This window comes from Diceros bicornis, chromosome 21 (genome assembly GCF_020826845.1).
Source record: "Diceros bicornis minor isolate mBicDic1 chromosome 21, mDicBic1.mat.cur, whole genome shotgun sequence".
Lineage (NCBI taxonomy): Eukaryota > Metazoa > Chordata > Mammalia > Perissodactyla > Rhinocerotidae > Diceros > Diceros bicornis.
The window spans coordinates 27545145-27568833 of NC_080760.1; the positions used below are offsets into that span (position 1 = coordinate 27545145).

Genomic DNA, 23689 nt, shown 5'->3' on the forward strand with positions numbered 1-23689 from the left:
GCCTTATTTAAAATCACAACTCTTAATACTTTCTACCCCCAATTCTGCTCTTTTTTTTTTCTTTTTGATGAGGAAGATTGGCCTTGAGCTAACATCTGTGCCAGTCTTCCTCTATTTTGTACATGGGATGCCACCACAGTATGGCCTGATGAGCGATGTGTATGTCCACGTGTGGGATCCAAACCCACGAACCCCAGACCACCAAAGGAGAGTGCATGAACTTAACCACTATGCCACCTGGCCAGCCCTAATTTGGCTCTATTTTTAATCAAAGGTATTTATTACTTCCTAATCAACTGTATATATATATGTATTTTATTTTTATTTATTTTTTTTGCTGAGGAAGATTTGCCCTTAGCTAACATCCACTGCCAATCTCCCTCTTTTCTTTGTATGTGAGCCACCCCGACAGCATGACCACTGACAGACGAGTGGTGTAGGTCTGTGCCTGGAAAGCGAACCTGGGCCACTGAAGCAGAGCACGCTGAACTTAACCACTAGGCCACCGGGGCTGGCCCTATATATATATTTTTATATGGTTTATTTTTCACTTCCACCCTCTAGAACATGCTCTCTTGTCCTTTTGTTCAAGGGGCAAGTGCCTCAGAGCCTGGCAAGTGTCTTGCACATGGTAAAAGTTCAGTAAATATTTGTTGAATATCCCCATTTTACCTCTGAGGAAAGTGAAGTAAAGCAAAGAAAAATGATGTCATCAGTTTCCTCAACACCTCTGTGTGCAAGGTACCATGCTACCACGCCAGCAGGAATGGGAACAAAATGGTAAGAAAAAGAACTGATATGTGTCTCGCTTTCTCACTCCCTTAAAACTGACTCTAAAGGGGAAGACATTGGGACCAGCCCGGTGGCCCAAGTGGTTAAGTGCGTGCGCTCTGCTGTGGTGGCATGGGGTTCGCAGGTTCGGATCCCAGGCGCCCACCGATGCACCACTTGGCAAGCCATGCTGTGGCAGGCGTCCCATATAAAGTGGAGGAAGATGGACGTGGATGTTAGCCCAGGGCCAGTCTTCCTCAGCAGAAAGAGGAGGATTGGCAGATGTTAGCTCAGGGCCGATCTTCCTCACAAAGAAAACAAAAAAGGGAAGACATTAATCAAATAGTTGTAGGTTTGGTTGTGTATGTGCGTGTGTGTGTGTGTGTGTGTGCGTGCTCACACAACTGCAATAGGGCCTAAAATAGAGAGGCATAGAGCATTTAGACAGCCTGAGTGTCTCACCTACTATGCGGGCAGTGAGGAGTGGGTGAGAGATTAACGCCTCTGACACAGTGATGAAACGTTAGAGAACCCTTGGCAGCAAAGAAAAAAAGAAAGAAAGAAAAGAAAAATAACCTCATTTTATAGAAACCTTTGCTCATATTCTGGTGCATGTATTTAAATAGAATACAACTGTGACCTTAATGTCCATTAAGTTGCATATAATAACACTAATTCACGACTTCTTTATGTGAAATTTGGAAACTCTAATTACTTCTTCCAAGGTTTCTGATCATTTCTGGATGTCTTCCATTTTCAGGATCACCTTTGGCTCTGAGCTCAGGGCGTCTACCTACTGATTTAGTTTAGGGATTCTCCACTAAACTTATTTTTTCCTGTTCACACTATGTCAGCCTAGATAAGAAGCCTTGCCTCTTTCCTTAGCTGTCATCAAGGCATTTTGTATGTATAGGAGGTTTCATGGAGTTATTAGGGAGACAAGGATTTTTCCTGCAGCAATGAAAATGCCATAATGTTAAATTCTGGGTATCCCTGTCCCTAACAGCTATTTGGTTGTTTAAGCAGCTGGGACTCCAACTTCCCATCATATTGCTTGGTCTCCTTGCTCTCAACTCTGCTTGGTCTCCAATATTGCCTTCTATTTTATCTCTCTGAAATCCCTGTCCATTCATACAGTGATGGCATTTAGGTGTCTCTCTCTCTTTCTCTTTCTTTTTTTTTGTCCTCAATTCCTAGTGTTCTATAACACAGGGTCCCACTGCTCTCTCAAGAGATTCTTTTAGCTGTCCAGTCACCTAATTCAGTGTATCTAGGGTTTTGGGTTTTGTCTCAGTTTTAGTTATTGCAAGTCATGTGATGATGAACATCTTTGTGCGGTAGTAGGCTCTCTTATAAAATTAAATGGAAACCAATTTCTTTGATCTTTATTTCTTCAGACATCTTAGGTCTTCTGAGGACGGTTCCTTCCTTCCTGGATTATATCCTTCATAAATTATTTTAAGGAGAGGCTAGCGAACTCTTGTTTTTTAATATGTCTGAAAATATGTTTACTTTCATTCTGAGGTTTGGTTGGTTGTGCAATTCTAACTTGATGGTTATTTTTTCCTAATACATTAAAGATATTATTTTATCATCTCTAGCTTCCGATGTTGTTGTGGACAAGTCAAAATTAGATTCACTTGTTCTACAGGTACTCTGCCTGTTTTCTGACTACTTTGGGATATGAAAAAGCAGTAGCAAGGATGGTAGAAATAGGCTCATGCAGGGATGGGCAGAACTTTCCTAAAATTCCAGTGTGGTGGATCTGCTTAATGTTGGCCAAATCCCCACTTCAGGTCTGAGAAGCTTACTGTTCCAGATGCTGGGAGTGTTGGCAGCTAGAGCTCTTAGTTAAGCTCCTCTCTGGGAATTGTCCTTAAGTAAAGAAAGCATCTTTGACAAAAGTCATACCCTCTCCCAGGAGCATCCTATATCCAAAGCTCTGTTTTTCGGTCCTTTTCACATAGCAATTGCTATGTCTTCTTTCAGGGCGTAACACTTTTATCATTTTATAATGCCCCGCTCTCTTTCTGGTGATGGTTTTTCCTCTGAAGTCTACTTATCTGATATTAGTATAATCACTTCTCCTTCCTTTTTTTTTTTTTTTTGTGAGGAAGACTAGCCCTGAGCTACCATCTGTTGCCAATCCTCCTCCTTTTGCTGAGGAAGATTGGCCCTGGGCTAACATCTCTGCCCATCTTCCCCTACTTTATATGGGACACCGTCACAGCATGGCCTGACAAGTGGTGCATTGGTGCGCAACCGGGATCCAAACCTGCGAACCCTGGGCTGCTGAAGCAGAGCACGCGCGCTTAACCACTGTGCCACCGGGCCAACCCCACTTCTGCTTCCTTTGGATAAATGTTTGCATGGTGTATCTTGTTGCATCCTTTTACTTTAAAACTGCCTATATTATATTTGAGGTGAGTTTCTTATAGACAATATATAGTTGGGTCACATTTTTTTTCATACACTATGCCAATCTCAGTCCTTTAATTGGTGTATTAAGAATATAATGTATAAGATATATTAATATATTATAAGATTATATAAATTATATATTATATATTATTATATTATATTTATCTTATATCTTAATTTGTTATATATTACTTAATTTCAATTATATATTATATGCATCATACTACATTTTATATATCAATTATTTACATTATTAGTAATTATATAGATAATATTATTATTGAAGCAAAATATTATTTATAATTTTAATTAATACTCCTAATTAATAATATAACATTTATATTATATAAAATATACACAAATTTTTATTATATTACATAAATTATATAAAAATATATAAATATAAATAAATATATATATATTTGTTTTAAGGCATTGTGGGGGCTGGCAAGTCTGAAATCCGTCAGGCAGTCTGTCAAGCTGGAAACTCAGATTAGAGTTGATATTGTAATCTTGAGTTCAAAATTTTACAGCAGCCTAGCTGATTGGAAACACAGGCAAAGATTACTGTGTTATAGCCTTGAGGCAGAATTCCTTTCTTTCCAGGAAACTTAAGTTTTTCCTCTTAAGGTCTTCAACTGATTGGCTAAGCCCTGCCCACATTATCCAGGGTAATCTCCTTTATTTAAAATCAACTGATTGTAAATATTAATCACATCTATAAAATATGTTCACAGCAACATCTAGACTAGTGTTTGACTAAACAATTGGCACCACTGTCTACACAAGTTGATACATAAAATTAACCATCACAATATACGTGTTAAAAGTTTTTCTTCCAAAGGCAAATATAATCTAGAAAACTCAAAAGGAGTGGGAAAGTCTATTTTATTTATCCATATTTTTATTATTTCCATTGTTTGTTCTTTCTTCCTGGTGTTTCAATATTCCTTCTTTTACCATTTCCTTTCTGTTTAGAGAATTTTCTTTAGCAATTTTTTAGGTTAGATATGCTGACCAAAATTTCCCTTAGTTTTCATTCATCTGAGAATATCTTGATTCCCCTTCATTATCAAAGAATATTTGTTTTGGATTTAGCATTCTGAATTGACAGTTCTTTTCTTTCAGGACTTGAAAAATATTGTGCCATTTCCCTCTGGCCTCTGTGGTGGTTTCTGATAAGAAACCTGCTATCATTCAAATACTTTTTCCCTATAGGTAAGGTGTCATTTTTCTCTTGCTGCTTTCGAGATTTTTTCTTTGTCTTTAGTTTGCTGAAGTTTGACTCTGATGAGGTGTGAGTTTGCTCAGCTTTTTGCCAAATTTGGAGAGATTTATTCATTATTTTTTCAAATACTATTTAGTCTTGCCCCTTTTTGCCCCTCCTTCTGTGACTCTGAAGGCATGAATGTTTGACCTTTGTTTTAACCCTATGGTCCTTGTGCATTGTTATATTCAGGGCACCTGGAATAGTGCTGTGTATTTAGTAAGCACAAAACAAATTTTTGTTGAATTGAATTAGTCACTATTTTTTATGAGCAAGCATTTTGATTTGTTTTAAAGTGCAAAGCACAACTGAAATAATTTCACGGGGAAGAGGATGGGCGAAATAAGAGGGATCTGTCCATGTGGAGCACAAGTATATGCCCATGTTGGCAAGGCATGGTGTCACAATAACTGCATTTTTGTAGATATTATTATTTCCAGTATGTAAGTGAAAAAATAAACCTTAGCGACATTAAGAATATTATCTATGTTCACACGTGAGTTAAATGACTATCATGGTATTTAAGTGGTATTTAAGTTTGGGACTTTTGGAGTGCCAATCCTGCCTACCACGCTATATTAATTCTCTTTCATCCCTAGGTCAGAGAAAGCTGCCTAAGGAGCTTTCTTTGCCTTACTTATATCATATAAAATTTTAGTGGGTTTTTTCTTTGCAATATTTTAATAGCTTTATTGAGGTATAGTTGGCATTCTCTAAACTATATATGTATAAAATGTCCAATTTGATGAATTTTGACACCTGTGAAACAATCAAGGAAGTGAACACGTATATCACCTCCAAAAGTTTCCTTGTACCCTTTTGTAATTCTTTCTCCCACTGCTTGCCACTGCCCAACCCAAAGCAACAGCTGAGCTGCTTTCTGTCACTATAAAATAGCTTATTTTTCTAGCGTTTTGTATAAATGGATTATAAATAAGCATTTTTGTTTGGCTTCTTTCATTCAGCACATTATTTTGAGATTCACGCAAGTTGTTGGGTGTATCACTAGCTATTCCTTTTTATTGCTGAGTAGCATTCTATTGTATGAATACAACACAGTTAATCCATTCATCTGTTGATGGACATTTAGGTTGTCTCTACATTTTAGCTTTTACAAATAAACCTAGTGTAAACATTCATTTACAAGTGTCTGTATGGGCATTCATTTACTTTTCTCGTGGGTAAATACTTAGGGTTAGATTGGCTAGATGATGAACTTTTTAAGAAACTGAATCTTTTTTAAAAAGCCGGTTGTACAATTTTATATTTTCTCCAGCAATGTATGATAATTCAGGTTCCTTCACACCCACTCCAACACTTGGTGTGGTCAATCTTTTTAATTGTACCTATTCTATTAAGTATGTAAAGGTATCTAAGCAGTTTAAATTTGCATTTCCCTAATTATCATTATGTTGAACATTTTTATGTATTTATTTGGCATCCATATATCTTCTTTGGTGAAGAGTCTGCTTATATCTGTTGTCCATTTATTATTAGGTTGTTTTCTTATCATTTGGTCTGGAAAAGAATTTATATAATGTAGAGGCAAGTCCTTTATCAGACATATGCTTTGTAATTATTGTTTCCCAGTCCATTCCATGGTTGATCTTTTCATTTTCTTAAAATCGTCATTTTTTTTTAGGTGAGGAAGATTGGCCCTAAGCTAACACTTGTTGCCAATCTTCCTCTTTTTGCTTGAGGAAGAGTGGCCCTAAGCTAACATCTGTGCCCATCCTCCTCTATTTTTGTATGTGTGATGCTGCCACAGCATGGCTTGATGAGTGGTGTAGGTCCATGCCTGGGATCCGAAATCACAAATCTGGGCCACTGAAGCGGAGCACGCTGAACTCAACTGCTATGCCACCAGGCCAGCCCCATTAAAATTGCCTTTTGAAGAGTCAAATCAATTTATTCTTTTATGAATTACGCTTTGGTGTAAATCTAAGAAATCTTTGCCTAACTCACAGTCACAGAGATTTTCTCCTAGAAGATTTATAATTTTAGGTTTTATAGTTAGGTCAATCAACTATTGAGAGTTAACTTTTGTATATGGTTTGAGGAATGGAACAACATTTATTTTTTTTCCTATTGATATTTAGTTGTTTCAGCATCATTTGTTCCCTAAAGTTAGAGGCTACAGGGATCACTGGATTCTTATAACTTATTTACATCAGGGTCTAACACATCTCTAAAATATTTTAGCCAATCAGCATTTCATCAATGAGAACTATTTTTAGTATCCATTATTCTAATTCCAAGTCAGGGCCAAGCTCTGTCCTAAATTTCTCTTATCACTGCTGAGATCCAGCTGAGATTTTTGGAACATTTTATAGAGGCTCAGCATAATGGAAATGTAATTTAACTAAAAGATAACTTATAATGCTGGACTAGCTCCTTGTCTGACTCTATGTTGGTGATTCTCAACTCCATTCGATTGAATGCTCTTTTTGATAACAAATATTTTCAAATTCCTGTTTAGTATATTAAATTGAAATTCAGGCATAATATAACATAAACACATACTTTCACAAAACATATTTAAAGACAAGAATAAAAGGAAAATAATTAAAATAAAGTATGCACCTTAAGTAGAATCAGCAGCTGTAATGTAGCCAGCAATGAAAGCAGCAGCTACAAATGCAGATGTGTTGTGATACCATACCCCGGCAGTGTTGTCGTTAGTAAACAACTGATGTACAAACTAAAGAACAATTGACTATGATTTTCATAATAGTGGCATTACAGAACAAAATATATATTCAATTTACCAAAAAATGCCTTGGTTTATAAGTAAAATGGAGTAAGGTTCCAAACGCAGATGATGTAAGCAGGCTTTTGACTGCAGTGAACATCTCTCCATACTGTGTGTGTGTTACAGAAAGGCTAGCATCTCTGGTTTTCCCTTCTAACTGTCAAGGTTCTTGTGTTAAATGGCAACCGAGAAATTGTACTTTGTTCCTTTCCAAAATGCCCACTAAAGAGTAGTATGACTCCCAGTGAAAACCATCCCCACCACTAGGATTGCTCTAAATATCCTTGACAGGCCCAAATACCATGACACACAAGGAAAGTAAAAACTCCCTCTCTTCCTCAACAATATGACTCACCTAATTAGTTCTCATTTTCTGCCTTGGAACCACGCCCTTCCCAGGACAACTGCCAGAGCGAATAATTCTTCCTTCAGGGGAAATTCTAGACCCTTACACTGTGCTGTGGATTTGTCCTCTGGTCCTCCAGAGGAAATTCCCTCCCCCAACCCACCACAGATCTCAATCTCTCTCTCTCTCTCACACACAAACACACACACACACACACACACACACACACACACACACACACACACACACACGATACCACTGAAAATAGATAAAGATAATAGATAGATACATAGATGAATAGATGATAGGTAGGTAGGTAGGTAGGTAGATAGACCAAGTATATGGTGCCAACTTTAATTAATTCAAGTAAAAACATTTACGTTACCTAACAGAACAATTATCCTCTCAGCCTAAAATATTTACTTTTGAGTCACCCTACTTTTCTCTGGAACAGTGAGTACGCCCTTGCTTTACATTCATGTAAGTGCCTGATCATCAGATTGGCCCACAATAAAGACAATCCAATGGGAATTCAAATCTCAATCTTTTTAGATATGAAAACTTGGACGTGGCTTTTAAATGAAATATTTCTTTCAGCTTCAACCATTTAATATCTATAAGGCCTCAGTCTAGAAAAGAAGTCTTTTGTTTCACCCACTGCACACCATTTCGTTATTATTATATCAAGAAAAAGGCCTTACTTAGACAGAACATAGTGTTATATCCCATTCTCATCTTTCTCTGAATGGCGTCATTGATATAATATTTCTGAAAGTTTTAAAGCAGTTCCAGACTACTATAAGGTAGCAGAATCATTGCTTTTTACTTGCTCGCCGAATTGCCATGACCAAATCTTCTTGCTTACACACGATGTTTTTTTAAAGTGCTGCCAGTTCTTCATAGTGAGTCTTCAGGTTTACGGCCGACTGTTTGCTACAGTTTTAACTCTAAGTAAGTTCTGGGCTTCTTTACACATGGCAATGAAATTTTATCATGCTGTGAATTTGAATGCGGTTGTCAATTCTGTTGTATAGTCTCAGGTTTGCAATGTCCTTATTCATGTTTGATTTTCTGATGGCTGTTATAGATCAAGTTCCAATTTTTCCTTAATATTTAATCAGAAAACATAGGATACAGGATTTTTTACTTATTACTCAATATCACTGCTCACATATTAAGAAACAGGCCAAAAAAATTCTAACAAAATGAGTACTTTAAAAATTGAATATCTGGGGCTGGCCCAGTGGCATAGTGGTCGGGTTTACACATCCCACTTTGGCGGCCTGGGGTTCACAGGTTCAGATCTCAGGCGTGGACCTACACACCCCTCATCGAGCCATGCTGTGGTGGCATCCCATGTACAAAAAATAGAGGAAGATTGGCATAGATGTTGGTTCAGCGACAACCATCCTCGGGCAAAAAGAGGAAGATTGGCAACAGATGTTAGCTCAGGGCCAATCTTCCTCACCAAAAAAAAAAAAAATTAAATATCTTCAAAGCAGTGTCATAGAGTAAATGTAAGAATCAAGGTAAGATGGAAATTTCCACTATAAAGTGGCCCATTGAAGCCATCACAGGAGAGGACTAGAATAATGCAGTATATTGATCATCATAATATTTTGTTCTTCATTAATAGAATAACCAAAATTACAATTGAGTGCTTAAGTTAAAACTTGATGACATATAAGATAAAATATTTGGAGTAATTATTGAGAAAGTTGAGGGAAGCATTTTTCCACATCTGGACTGCTCTCTGTATATACTACGACAAGATGCTAGCATAACATGGGTCAGGTCTGTGGGCTGCAGTGCATGGGGCTTTGGGAAATTAAAAATGAAACCAAATAAACACAAAACTGTCACCCATAATCGAATCACTTCAGTCTTTTGGAATCTAAAACCTGGGAGGCAGGATTGCTTCTAAGAAGTATTTTGTGAATCTGTGAGAGTCATCTGGTTTCAAGAAGCACATATACATTTAAATAAACATTATTTCATTTAAAATTACTATTCATGCTTTATTTATAGGTAAGGGGATTATATTGAATGTTTTTGAAATTATGTGTAGGAGGTGATATTATACATAGATTTTAGTTAGGGAGATGAAAGGGAGCATTATGAAATATTTATCTTACAGAAGGGGCGACTTTGAATTTCATAAGATTGAGGCTCATTGCACTACTTCAGACAATGTCTCCATCCCTTACTATGGTCCACCGCTATGAGCATACTGCTATAAGAGTATGCTATGAGAGCAACTGCTATGTGCATACTTCTGAAGAAAGTGGCTATATCCTACTCTTGTTTAAGACAGCAGCTTCTAGAACTGTTTCTGGCATACGGTAAATTCTCCATATATATTTGTTGATTTGGATTAATTGAGTTAGTTACCTCGTGCCTATTAATTTAGCCAAGCAAATGAAAACATTATGTAAATTACTGTTGGGCATTTGCAGACAGAATCAATATATTAGAGTACTAGTGTAAACCAAATGCTTAAATTTAAGACTCCTGGCTTCTTTAGTGCCAGCTCAAGATGAAAACATGGAGGAACAGGCCTCTCGTTGGCTTTGACGGGTCATTTATGTTATCCTGAACCAATCACGATGGCCAGAAAATTGAGTCCTAAAATTCAGTGAAACCTTGGTCAGGACTGAGACATAGTATGATTGGAAGTGTGACCCAAATCATGTGATTGTAGTAGAAGAGCAGCAGTAACCCAAAGGAAGGTTGGAATGGGTTGTGAGATGGATAAACTATGAGAAACCTTTGAGAATAGTGCGGAATGAAACGTTTCCACATGTACTCACACAGAAGCACACACAAATTATGTTTTATTACATATCAAAAATGTCTTTCAAAAGCCAGCTTCCCTCCCTCTCAACGAGGTTACAGAGCTGAATGAATGTGAAGGAGCAGCTGGTGGTATTCAGGCTCCTCTCCACATGAAGAAGCTTGATCTACAGAGAAGAGAAGGATGCTGGGCACAACAAGGCAGAACTAAGAGAGAGAGAGCTGAGTCCTTGAACCTAATTGTGACTGAGACGTGTTTTGCCCCACAATTTCCAGTTGTACGAGGCAATACATTTGGCTTTTGTGTAATTTGGGTTGAGTTCTGTCACTCAGAACCAGAGTATTCTGTTCAATACTGATTGGTAACTCTCAAAATATGAAATAGAGGAACTGCATTACCATATTAGCAAAATCATTTGGCCACAAAATCGACAAACAAAACTGCAAAACTCTTATCCTTTAGTAACTAATTTTAATTATTTTTGTTTTTAGCCAAACAGAAAAAGAGAATACGTGTTGTGGGACATGAGTGCACCCAAATTCACCTTGAAATGATTATGGATCTCTTTTCTTTTATGACAGTGGTCTGCTAATTTTGTTATGAAGTATATGAAAACTGTTCCCAATAGGATATTAGAATAAGGCCCATAAAGGATAAAATATTTAAACTCAGCCTGGGTTGTGGAGATGAAGTTTATTGAATGCTGACACCTAGAAATATGCTGGCAAGTCTGTGTCTGCCTCTTTTAGTGGGGGTTGTTGTCTTGATTATTGTCACAATAGGATGTGTACAATTTTTTTGTCTATTTAATTACATGTTTATTCAAAATGTATTTTTTATTTGTTAACATTAAAATATGTGATGTTAAGCACAACAATTAAAACATGTTCTTTAATTTCTGAGCAGCTGTGCTTTTTGGAGGGGTGTTGGGGGAAAGTAGTGTAACTTCTTAAAAACTTCAAACAAATCATGAACCTAAATGGTCTGCAAATCCAATGTTTCTGTGGCAATAGACCTTCTCAGGCACACCTTCATAGAGTTAGTGATGATTTTCTTTACTGATGTCTTAGCTATACATACGGAAAGTGCTTTCAGTTAGAAGCTGGTTTGCATGTTTTTTTTTTTCTCTAAAGAGAAATGTAACTATGATACTAAAGCAAAAAGTATAAAATAAAGGTGCAAAAGTTTGAAACATTTGGTCTTATAATAAATTAATTGAAACAAATTAAAATTTTTATTCTCTAGTTTTTACCAGTTCTTGAGATTCTGTATCGTGTTGAAGAAATAAATTCACACCATAGGTATGTGTGTGGCTCTTATCATATTGTTGATCTTCACGGAAGATGATGGCTTCAATGGATCATTCATGAAATGTAAGTAAGTTATCATTACTTGACTAGACTTACAAAGTTACAGAGCAAGCCTTGATGGCCTAGGAGTTACAGTTTGGCGTGCTCCGCTTCGGCAGCCTGAGTTTGGTTCCCAGGCACAGAATCACACCACTCGTCTGTCAGTAGCGATGCTGTGGTGGCGGATCACATAGAAGAACTGGAAGGACCTACAGCTAGAATGTACAACTATGTACGGGGGCTTTGGGGAGGAAAAAAAAAAAAGAGAGGAAGATTGGCAACAGATGTTAGCTCAAAGCAAATCTTTCCCAGCAGAAAAAAGAGACATACTATTAAGAAAACAAAAAATAGAATTACAAAGTTACATAATAGACATATCCCTACACAAGATTTGCTAAGATCTTAGCATTTCTTCATTCTTTTGTTTCCGGTAGATGTTTTTGTGAGAACTTGACTTAGAAATAGGATGTCTTTCTTCAGATTTACAAAGACATGTATTTTTTCCAAAAAATTCAGCAGTATGTGATGTAATCATTCAAGCACTGAGGTCAGACATGCAATAGCTTCTGTAGAGATGTCTAAAATCTACTGCTTCCCACACATTCCCTGTAGTCTTTAAATTAATTGAACTGCAAAAGCTGCAAGCAAACATATAGAAAATTATGTCAATTTTTTTTCCAGAGTTAATTTTCCCCCAAGTCAATTCCCTTTCATCTTAAATTCCAAGTAAGACATTTTAAAGAACTTTTAAGGTAAGTGTATTTCTTTTCTTCTGTTATATTATCCCATATCAAAACACTTAGATAACAGAGTCCCATGTTACTTTTTTTTTAAAAATATGAACCATATGGTTGATGATAAAATTAAGTAATTTTAATTATGAGATCAGAAAAGCAAATTTTACTGTTCCTTTAGTCAGCCTAACACCAGTCTCCATTAGGTTCTTTAAATTAATTGAACATATCATACAAGTCAATTGCCTGAATGACTAAATTTTTATTGTTTTTACTAATTTAACTAGTTGGTTTTTTTGAGACATAGAGAAGCTAATAGTGTAGTAGGAAGTTGATAACTTGAGTCCCAGACGGAAATTCTCCATAGCAAAAAAATTAATTAATCAATTAATATTTCTGGCTTAAGTCTACAAGTATAACTATTTTGATCACAGAGATATTCATATCAAAGACTACCCTCTTTTCTCTAAATTCCCAGGGTGTTTAACACACTTCAGTGATTTTTGATTGTCTTAAGGATCACAATGGTCAACTAATTGTGCACGTTGCCATGGTTACCAAGCATCTCTTCTTTGCCTGATTAAACTTGCAAGGTGAAAAAAATTATATTTCCACTGAATATTCATTATACACATTGGAGGCTGAAGGTTAAAAATATCACCCATATTCTTATTACTATACCACCTGGGGTAAGTAATTTGAGTATTTCAATGAGTGCTGATCTCATAGTTCCATTGGTCTTTATGTACAATTTGATACAGCCCTGAAAATGCTTAATATGTTTTATTCCAGTTGGTTGGTCAGTTGAGGTGTTTGAATACATGGATAATGTGATAATGAATTTCTTACTTTACCAAACTAACTTCATTTACAAATACCACATTCAGTGTTATCAGAAGAAATTTTGTATTTTGGGGGAAATCTTTTGTTTGAAATGGAGACAAAAGGATAACATTAGCTAATGTGGTTTAATCCTACAATTATGAACTTTAAAATATTGAAATCATAATGACCACAAAATCTCATTCTTGGAGAGAAATTTCATTTTTTTTTTTTTACTTTTAGTTGTGTTATGAAGGAGAAAAAATGCTTGGTGCTACTTTCTTTTCATTGTTTCCATGGGAGTAAAAAGAACATATTAATAGATAAATGATCTTAAAGGTGATTATTTAATAAGATTTTAAACTCCTCGAATTACAGATTTGTGAGTAGTTTGAATGTAAAAACTGACATCACCATTCTAACTATTTTCATATTGATATTGATGTATAAAGTCAAGAAAATGCACATTAAATAATTTTAATTGACAAAGTACTTCTTATGTTTAATATTTCTAAAAGGAAAACAGATGATTCTTTGTGTATTTTATACTAAGTCCATATGTGGATGGCTTTGAAAATGCACGTTAGGGTCTAGAAATTGATCTAAATGATGTCTACTGTCCTATTTTGTACAACTTCCACTTTTCTTTTTTAGATAATGAAGAGACTCTATCTCCACATTTTATCTTGCTTTTTTTTTTTGGTAAAGAAAATTCTATTTGTGGGATATGAAAAAAATTGTTTTTCAGGCCTCCAACTTTTCAGTCCAAGTACCCAGCAGATAAGATCTGTGATGGTCACCACTCATCCCAGGCGTCACGGGATGTGAACATCCTTCTCTCCTTACACATGAGAAAGTGCCTATTCTTACAGGAACCAGTTAATGACAGTTAATGAAACTGTATCTGACAGTTAATGAAAACTAAATGGTGAGTCAATATTCCAAATAGACTTCTGTTTCAAAAGTGCAGTATCTTAAAATGGAATTTCATCATGTCCTCATACTTTTGCTAACGTGGCCACATTTTAGGAGCAGTGACTATTTGAATTTCATGTAAGACTAGCACCATGATGCACAAGCATCTCCATTAAATGGAGTTTAAAAAATGTCTTTTACATTGGTCATAAAGGAATCTTTTCAGATGACATGCCTACCCAGACTAGGGAAACTAAAGAAAAAATAAGCAAGTGGGACTTTATCAGATTAAAGAGCTTCTACAAGACAAACAAAACCAGAATCAAGATGAACAGACAACCCACAAGCTGGGAGAAAATATTTGCAAAACATATATCTGACAAGAGGTTAATCTCCATAACATATAAAGAACTCACACAATTGAACAGCAAAAAAACAAACAACCGATCAAAAAATGGGCAGAGGAAATGAACAGACACTTTTCCAAAGAAGATATACAGATGGCCAATAGGCACATGAAAAGATGTTCAACGTCACTAATCGTCAGGGAAATGCAAATCAAAACAACACTAAGATATCACCTCATGCCCATTAGAATGGCTATAATCACCAAGACAAAAAACAATACATGTTGGAGAGGATGTGGAGAATCAGGAACCCTCATACACAGCTGGTGGGAATGCAAACTTGTGCAGCCTCTATGGAACACTGTAGGGAAATTCCTCAAAGAATTGAAAATTCTTTGATCCAGCTATCTCATTACTGGGAATCTACCCAAGGAACCTGAAATCAACAATCCAAAGAGGCTTATGCACCCCTATGTTCATTGCAGCATTATTCACTACAGTCAAGAAGGGGAAGCAACCTAAGTGTCCCTCGACTGATGATTGGATCAAGAAGACATGGTATATATATACAATGAAATACTACTCAGCCGTAAAAAAAGACAAAATCGTCCCATTTGCAACAACATGGATGGGCCTGGAGGGTATTATGTTAAGTGAAATAAGCCAGAAAGAGAAAGACAAACACTGTATGATCTCACTCATATGTGGAATATAAACAAACACATGGACAGAGAAAATTGTATTGTGGTTACCAGAGGCAATGGGGGTGGGGGGTGGCACAAGGGGTGAAGGGAGACAAATATATGGTGATGGACAAACAAAAACGTACAACCCAAAATTTCACAATGTTATAAACTATTAAAACCTCAATAAAAAAAATGTCTTTTATTTATTTATTTTTATTTTTATTTTTTTTTAATTTTTTGTTTATTGCAGTAACATTGGTTTATAACATTGTAAAAATTTCAGGTGTACATCATTGTACTTCTATTTCTGCATGGACTACATCATGTTCACCACCAAAATACTAATTACAACCCATCACCACACACATGTACTGAATTATCCCTTTCACCCTCCTCCCTCCCCCCTTCCCCTCTGGTAACCACCAATCCAATCTCTGTCCCTATGTGTTTGTTTATTGTTGTTATTATCTACTACTTAATGAAGGAAATCATACGGTATTTGACCTTCTCCCTCTGACTTATTTCACTTTGCATTATACCCTCAATGTCCATCCATGTTGTCACAAATGCCTGGATTTCATCGTTTCTTATGGCTGAGTAGTATTCCATTGTGTATATATACCACATCTTCTTTATCCATTCGTCCCTTGATGGGCACTTAGGTTGCTTCCAAGTCTTGGCTATTGTGAATAACGCTGCAATGAACACAGGGGTGCATGTACCTTTGTAAATTGGTGTTTTCAAGTTCTTTGGATAAATACCCAACAGTGGAATAGCTGGATCATATGGTAGTTCTATCCTTGATTTTTTGAGGAATCTCCATACTGTTTTCCATAGTGGCTGCACCAGTTTGCACTCCCACCAGCAGTGTATGAGAGTTCCCTTCTCTCCACATCCTCTCCAACACATATTGTTTCCTGTCTTGTTAATTATAGCCATTCTGACGGGCGTGAGGTGATATCTCATTGTAGTTTTGATTTGCATTTCCCTGATAGTTAGTGATTTTGAACATCTTTTCATGTGTCTGTTGGCCATCTGTATATCTTCTTTGGAGAAATGTCTGTTCAGGTCTTTTGCCCATTTTTTAATTGGGTTGGTAGTTTTTTTGTTGTTGAGATGAATGAGTTCTTTATATATTTTGGAGATTAGGCCCTTATCAGATGTGTGGTTTGCAAATATCTTCTCCCAATTGTTAGGTTGTCTTTTCGTTTTGTTGATGGTTTCCTTTGCTGTGCAGAAGCTTTTTAGTTTGATGTAGTCCCATTTGTTTATTTTTTCTATTGTTTCTCTTGCCCGGTCAGATGTGGTGTTTGAAAAGATGTTGCTAAGACCGATGTGGAAGAGCGTACTGCCTATGTTTTCTTCTAGAAGTTTCATAGTTTCAGGTCTTACATTCAAGTCTTTAATCCATTTGGAGTTAATTTTTGTGTATGGTGTAAGGTAAGGGTCTACTTTCATTTTTTTGCATGTGGCTATCCAGTTTTCCCAACACCATTTGTTGAAGAGACTTTCTTTTCCCCATTGTATGTTCTTGGCTCCTTTGTCAAAGATTAGCTGTCCATAGATGTGTGGGTTTATTTCTGGGCTTTCGATTCTATTCCATTGATCTGTGTGTCTGTTTTTGTGCCAGTACCATGCTGTTTTGGTTACTATAGCTTTGTAGTATATTTTGAAATCAGGGAGTGTGATACCTCCAGCTTTGTTCTTTTTTCTCAGGATTCCTTTAGCTATTCGGGGTCTTTTGTTATTCCATATAAATTTTAGGATTCTTTGTTCTATTTCTGTGAAAAATGTTGTTGGAACTTTGATAGGGATTGCATTGAATCTATAGATGGCTTTAGGAAGTATGGACATCTTAACTATGTTAATTCTTCCAATCCAAGAACACGGAATATCTTTCCATTTCTTTGTGTCTTCTTCAATTTCTTTCAGAAATGTTTTATAGTTTTCGGTGTACAGATCTTTCACCTCTTTGGTTAAGTTTATTCTTAGGTATTTTAATCTTTTTGTTGCAATTGTAAATGGGATGGTATTCTTAATTTCTCTTTCTTCTACTTCGTTGTTAGTGTACAGAAATGCAACTGATTTTTGTATGTTGATTTTGTATCCTGCAACTCTACCATATTCGTTTATTACTTCTAAAAGTTTTCTGGTGGATTCTTTAGGGTTTTCTATATGTAAAATCATGTCATCTGCAAATAGGGACAGTTTCACTTCTTCCTTTCCAATTTGGATCCCTTTTATTTCTTTCTCTTGCCTGATTGCTCTGGCTAGGACTTCCAATACTATGTTAAATAGGAGTGGTGACAGTGGGCATCCTTGTCTGGTTCCTGTATTTAGAGGGATGGCTTTCAGTTTTTCACCATTGAGGATGATATTAGCTGTGTGTTTCTCATATATGGTCTTTATTATGTTCAGGTACTTTCCTTCTATACCCATTTTATTCAGAGTTTTTATCATAAATGGATGCTGTATCTTGTCAAATGCTTTCTCTGCATCTATTGAGATGATCATGTGATTTTTGTTCTTCATTTTATTAATGTGGTGTATTACGTTGATTGATTTGCGAATGTTAAACCATCCCTGCATCCCTGGAATAAATCCCACTTGATCATGGTGTATAATCTTTTTAACGTATCGTTGTATGCGATTTGCTAGTATTTTGTTGAGGATTTTCGCATCGATGTTCATCAGTGATATTGGCCTGTAATTTTCTTTTTTTGTGTTGTCCTTGTCTGGTTTTGGTATCAGGGTAATGTCAGCTTCGTAGATTGAGTTAGGGAGCTTCCCCCGCTCCTCAATTTTTTGGAATAGTTTGAGAAGGATAGGTATTAAGTCTTCTTTGAATGTTTGGTAGAATTCACCAGGGAAGCCGTCTGGTCCTGGACTTTTATTTTTGGGGAGGTTTTTGATTACTGTTTCGATCTCCTTACTGGTGATTGGTTTATTCAAATTCTCTACTTCTTCTTGATCCAGTTTTGGAAGGTTGTATGATTCTAAGAATTTATCCATTTCTTCCAGATTGTCGAATTGGTTGGCATGTAGCTTTTCATAGTATTCTCTTATAATCTTTTGTATTTCTGAGGCGTCTGTTGTAACCTCTCCTCTTTCATTTCTGATTTTACTTATTTGTGCCTTCTCTCTTTTTTTCTTGGTGAGTCTAGCTAAAGGTTTGTCAATTTTGTTGATCTTTTCAAAGAACCAGCTCTTGGTTTTTTAAATTTTTTCTATTGTTTTTTTGGTCTCTATTTCATTTATTTCTGCTCTGATTTTTATTCTTTCCCTTCTTCTACTGATTTTGGGCTTTGTTTGTTCTTCTTTTTCCAGTTCCTTTAGGTGCATTGTTAGATTGTTTATTTGAGATTTTTCTTGTTTGTTGAGATAGGCCTGTATCGCTATAAACTTTCCTCTTAGAACCGCTTTTGCTGTATCCCATAAATTCTGGCATGTCGTATTTTCATTTTCATTTGCCTCCAGGTATTTTTTGATTTCTTCTTTGATTTCTTCGTTAACCCAGTCGTTATTCAGTAGCATTTTCTTTAATCTCCACGTATTTGTGGCTTTTCTGATTTTCTTCCTATAGTTGATTTCTAGTTTCATACCGTTGTGGTCAGAAAAGATGCTTGGTATTATTTCAATCTTCTTAAATTTATGGAGACTTGTTTTGTGGCCTAATATGTGATCAATCCTGGAGAATGTTCCATGTGCATTTGAAAAAAACGTGTATTCTTCGGTTTTTGGATGGAATGCTCTGTATGTATCTACTAGGTCCATCTGTTCTAGTGTGTCGTTTAAGGCCAATGTTTCCTTATTGATCTTCTGTTTGGATGATCTATCCGTTGGTGTAAGTGGAGTGTTCAAGTCCCCTACTATTATTGTGTTACTGTCTATTTCTGTTTTTATGTCTGTTAATAATTGCTTTATATATTTAGGTGCACCTACATTGGGTGCGTAGATATTTACAAGTGTTATATCCTCTTGTTGGATTGTTCCCTTGATCATTATGTAATGCCCTTCTTTGTCTCTTTTTACAGTTTTTGTTTTAAAGTCTATTTTGTCTGATATGAGTACTGCTACCCCAGCTTTCTTTTCATTGCCATTTGCGTGGAGTATCTTTTTCCATCCCTTCACTTTCAGTTTGTGAGTGTCTTTAGGTCTGAAGTGTGTCTCTTGTATGCAGCATATATATGGGTCTTGTTTTTTTATCCAGTCACCCACCCTATGCCTTTTAATTGGAGCATTTAGTCCATTGACGTTTAAAGTAGCTATTGATAAGTATGTACTTACTGCCATTTATTAACTTTTTTTTTTTCTCAGTGTTTTAGTAGTCCTTCTCTGTTCCTTACTTCTTCTATACAGAATTGATGGTAACTTTAGTTTGACCTCTGTCTGAAAGCTGTACTCTTTAACTCCCCTCCTCCCTCCTTTTATGTTTTTGATATCATATCTAACCTCTTTTTTGTGCATTTGTATCCATTACATTCTTATCATGGAAATAGATAATTTTTCCTATTTGTGGTCTTCTCTTTTCCCCTTAAATCAGTCCCTTTAACATTTCTTGTAGCACTGCTTTCTTGGTGACAAACTCCTTTAATTTTTGCTTATCTGGGAAAATTTTGATCTCTCCTTCCATTTTGAATGATAACCTTGCTGGGTAGAGTATTCTTGGCTGTAAGTTTTTTCCTTTTAGCACTTGAAATATATCGTGCCATTCTCTTCTAGCCTGTAAGGTTTCTGCTGAGAAGTCAGCTGATAGCCTTATGGGGTTTCCTTTGTATGTCACTTGACATTCTCTTGCGGCTTTTAGGATTCTCTCTTTATCTTTAATTCTGGACATTTTGATTATGATGTGTCTTGGTGTGGGCCTCTTTGGGTTTATCTTGTTTGGGGCTCTCTGTGCTTCCTGTACCTGGATGTCTGTTTCCTTCCTTAGGTTAGGGAAGTTTTCATCTATTATTTCTTGAAATAGATTCTCTGCCCCCTTGTCTCGCTCTTCTCCTTCCAGGACACCTATAACATGGATGTTAGTGCGCTTGATGTTGTCCCAGAGGTCCCTTAGACTGTCCTCACTCTTTTTAATCCTTTCCTTTTTACCTGTTCACCTTGGGTAATTTCTTCTAGTCTTTCTTCCAGCTCACAGATCCGTTCTTCTGTATCCTCTACTCTGCTTTTGAGTCCCTCTAATGAATTTTTCATTTCTAGTATTGTATTCGTCATTTCTGATTGGTTATTTTTTATATCTTCCATTTCTTTGTTGACATTCTCACTGAGTTCATCTAGTCTTCTCCCCAGATCAGTGAGCATCCTTAACACTCTTAGTTTGAACTCTCTGTCGGGTAGGTTGCTCATTTCTGTTTCACTTAGTTCCTTTTCTGGGGTTTTGTCCTGTTCCCTTACTTGGAATGTATTCTTTTGCCTCCTCATTTTGCCTCTTTCCCTGTGCTTGTGTCTACGTATTAGGTAGGTCAGCTATGTCTCCTGCTCTTGGATAGGTGACCTTATGTAAGCGATGCCTTAGGAGGCTTCCAGTGTGCTTCCCTCAGTTCTCAATGTTCCGGGGTGGCCCCTATGTGGGCTACGTGCGTCCTTCTATTGTGGCCTGTTAGCTCTCCCTATAGGCACCCAGGGAGGCTGAGTTATGCTCCTGGCCAGCTGTTGTTATGCTCAGCTGCTTCTAGTTGTTGTGGGCCCTTCAGTCTCTTTATCAGGTGTGGGGAGCCCCAGCACAGTTGGCTGTAAGTTCTAATACCACATTTGTGTTGCAGTATTTCTTTTAAGTGAGTAGGCTGCCACCGTGGCAGGTTGTTAGGCTCAGGGCCTTACAATTGCTGTAAGCCTCTAGCCTATTAGGTCTCTTGTCAGCTCTCTGAGGATTGCAGCTGGGTGGGGCTGGCCTCAGGCACAGGAGCACCCAATTGTTTCAGGCTTTGGAAGGTGGGGCAAACCTCCTATGTGGGTCTTTGAGAAGCACAAGTCTTCTGCAGCTGACAAGCCCTGTTGCCCACAGGTCCACACACACAGTCAACACAGTCCTGCCCCGTGCGAGTGCCCCGACCTCCCCAAGCGGACCCAGTCTCACCATGGCGGGAGCCCCACACACTCCGCCACCACCCCACACTCTCCACCCGCTCCTTGTGCACACCCTGCCCCACTGAAGTCGGCTCAGTTGCCAGGCTGCAGAGAATCCAGTCACCAATCTATGCAGGCCCACACGTTGCCTGAGGGCTTGTTGTTGGGTGGGGGGGCAGTCTCTCGGGTGGGCTGCCTGCCCTGGCTGAGCTGGATTAAATCGGTGCTCTTGTGGGTGGAGCAGACCCTGGGCTAGCAGGCCCCAGGGAGAACTCCAATGGAGTCTGTGTCAGCACGCTCACAGCAGGCCACAATGGCCGCTGCCAATGTCCCAGTCCCTGGAGAGGTCTCACCCCCCACCGAGATGCACTCAGGGCCTATTAGGTGAGTCTCTTGTCACCAAAGCACTGTGCACCTTTCTTTCTGGTGATTTTAGGATGCTTTCTGGAACGGGTGAGTTTGTGCACGGGCCCTTTAAGAGCCGGTTTTAGTTTCTTTGTGAACCGGGTTTTCTGGGGGTGCTCCCCAGTGTTTTAGTAGCAGGCACAGTCAGATATTATGCCGCTGGTATCGATTGTGCTGGGTCCACAAAATGCCCACAGCGGGGGCGCTCCCCGGCTCAGGACCCCGCTCCTCCAGGGAGGCTGCGTACCTGTGAGCTGCTCTCTGCGGCCGTGAAGCTGGCGGCTTGTGAAGGCGGCGTTTTTTCTCTCTGGAAGGGGGTCTCTGCCTCTTCTACCCCAGTTAGGATTGTCCGTTGTTGCAGGAGTTCCTCTCATCCAGTTTTCAGTTCTGTCTCAGGGGTCATTTTTCCACGAGTAGTTGTAAATTGGCTGTGTCCACGGGAGGAGGTGAGTTCCGAGTCTGCCTACGCCGCCATCTTGACTCCGCCTCCCAACCAAAAAAATGTCTTTTAAAAGAAAATTTTAAATGATGCTTTTCTCCAGTTCAAATTATTTTCTTGCCGTATTATACATCATAATGTGATCTCACTTGAAGACTCCACATACCTGCAATGGCCAAGTGAAAACAATGAGCTAATGGCCTAGTGTCTGTGAGATACCCCCTGATAGCTATGTACTGAATTAGACCATCCTCAAAGATACTTATCCCTCCTCCGTTAAGGTTTCAGTTGGGTCATAATAATTTTAAAACACCCAGAACAGCAAAAACAGTAAAAGTGCAAGTAAAAAAGTGTCATTCAGGACTTTATGTATAAATGTTTGCTCTTCTTCTCTTCTTTATTCAGATCTGAGTGGGATAAATTGCTTCATTGGGCAGGTGTAGGCCAGACGTACTAGGGATACATCTGAAAAAATGAGCTATCCAATCTCATGACCAATGGCTTTCTTAAATAGATTAATATAATTGGCATGGTGGTTAGGGATAAATAAATGATTATTTAGACAAGTAAGAGTAAAAGGAGTGAAGATAGTGGTAATTATAACAAGGAAACAGATTAAAGGAAAGAAATACTATAAAAGCAGTGCAGATAATGAACTTTATCTGAAAAGTAAGGAAACATTTGTCTATGGGAAAATATATAAATGGAAACAAATGCTATACATAGTATGAGAATTTTTAGAGGAGTTTATCATCTGATTTAAAACATAGCCTGTGTGCTTGGCACAAGACAGACGCAAGTAAGTACTGAACAAATGAAAGGAAATGAAAAACTTTTGCATAATTACAAAATGGGAAAGAGTCATAATATCTTCATATGTTTGTTTCTTAGCCAAAGAGGTGATACAGTTCCTCATAAAATTACCATAGAAATAATTTCTTTATATTGGTTTCAGTATGAAGAGTTTCAATATATGAAATAGGCTAATAGTGGGGAAACATAGAAGGTAATATGTTGTAAGTAATTACAGAAGAAAGTGGCCTTTATTCTCATCAGAGGTCAGTGTTAGTCATATCATTATCATACAAGTTTATTAATGATCTGGAAAACTCAGTAAATGATATATTTAAATTTACAGATGGCTCTAGTTATGACTATTTGCTCATAATATGGTGCAGTAATTACATTATTGTTACTTGAATTTAATGTTGATACTGTTTTATGTTGATATGATAATGCAGAACTAAAAAAATGAAATTGAGCAATGCATTTAGAAGGAAACAGAAGAACATAGTAAGAACAATTAAACATTTCTGGATGAATGCAGCTCGGATAACCTTTGATTCTAATCTCTTCTCAGAACCTTCACTGGATAAGTAAAGGGAAGATAGTATTTCCGCATTATACTAAGTAAGCATTTATTTTCATCTTTCCATATTTTACTCCATCAAATTAATCTCTATTTTCATTTCAATTAGAGGAAAGATAATGAAATGAGTGGAGCTCTCTATTTTATGGGGTGCCAAATCAAGTAATAATAGTAGTGGTGATGGTCATGTGGTGATATTCGTG

The 23689-nt window shown here is 37.3% G+C and overlaps 1 long non-coding RNA gene across 1 annotated transcript in view; it reads left to right on the forward strand.

Annotated features, from left to right (window-relative positions):
- The first annotated feature begins 21516 nt into the window (after window positions 1–21516).
- LOC131419559 (uncharacterized) overlaps window positions 21517–23689 on the forward strand; it is an 85747-nt gene continuing 83574 nt past the window's right edge. Inside the window, exon 1 of the long non-coding RNA XR_009223280.1 lies at window positions 21517–21657. This is a non-coding gene — a long non-coding RNA (uncharacterized LOC131419559). The remainder of the gene's footprint in view (window positions 21658–23689) is intronic.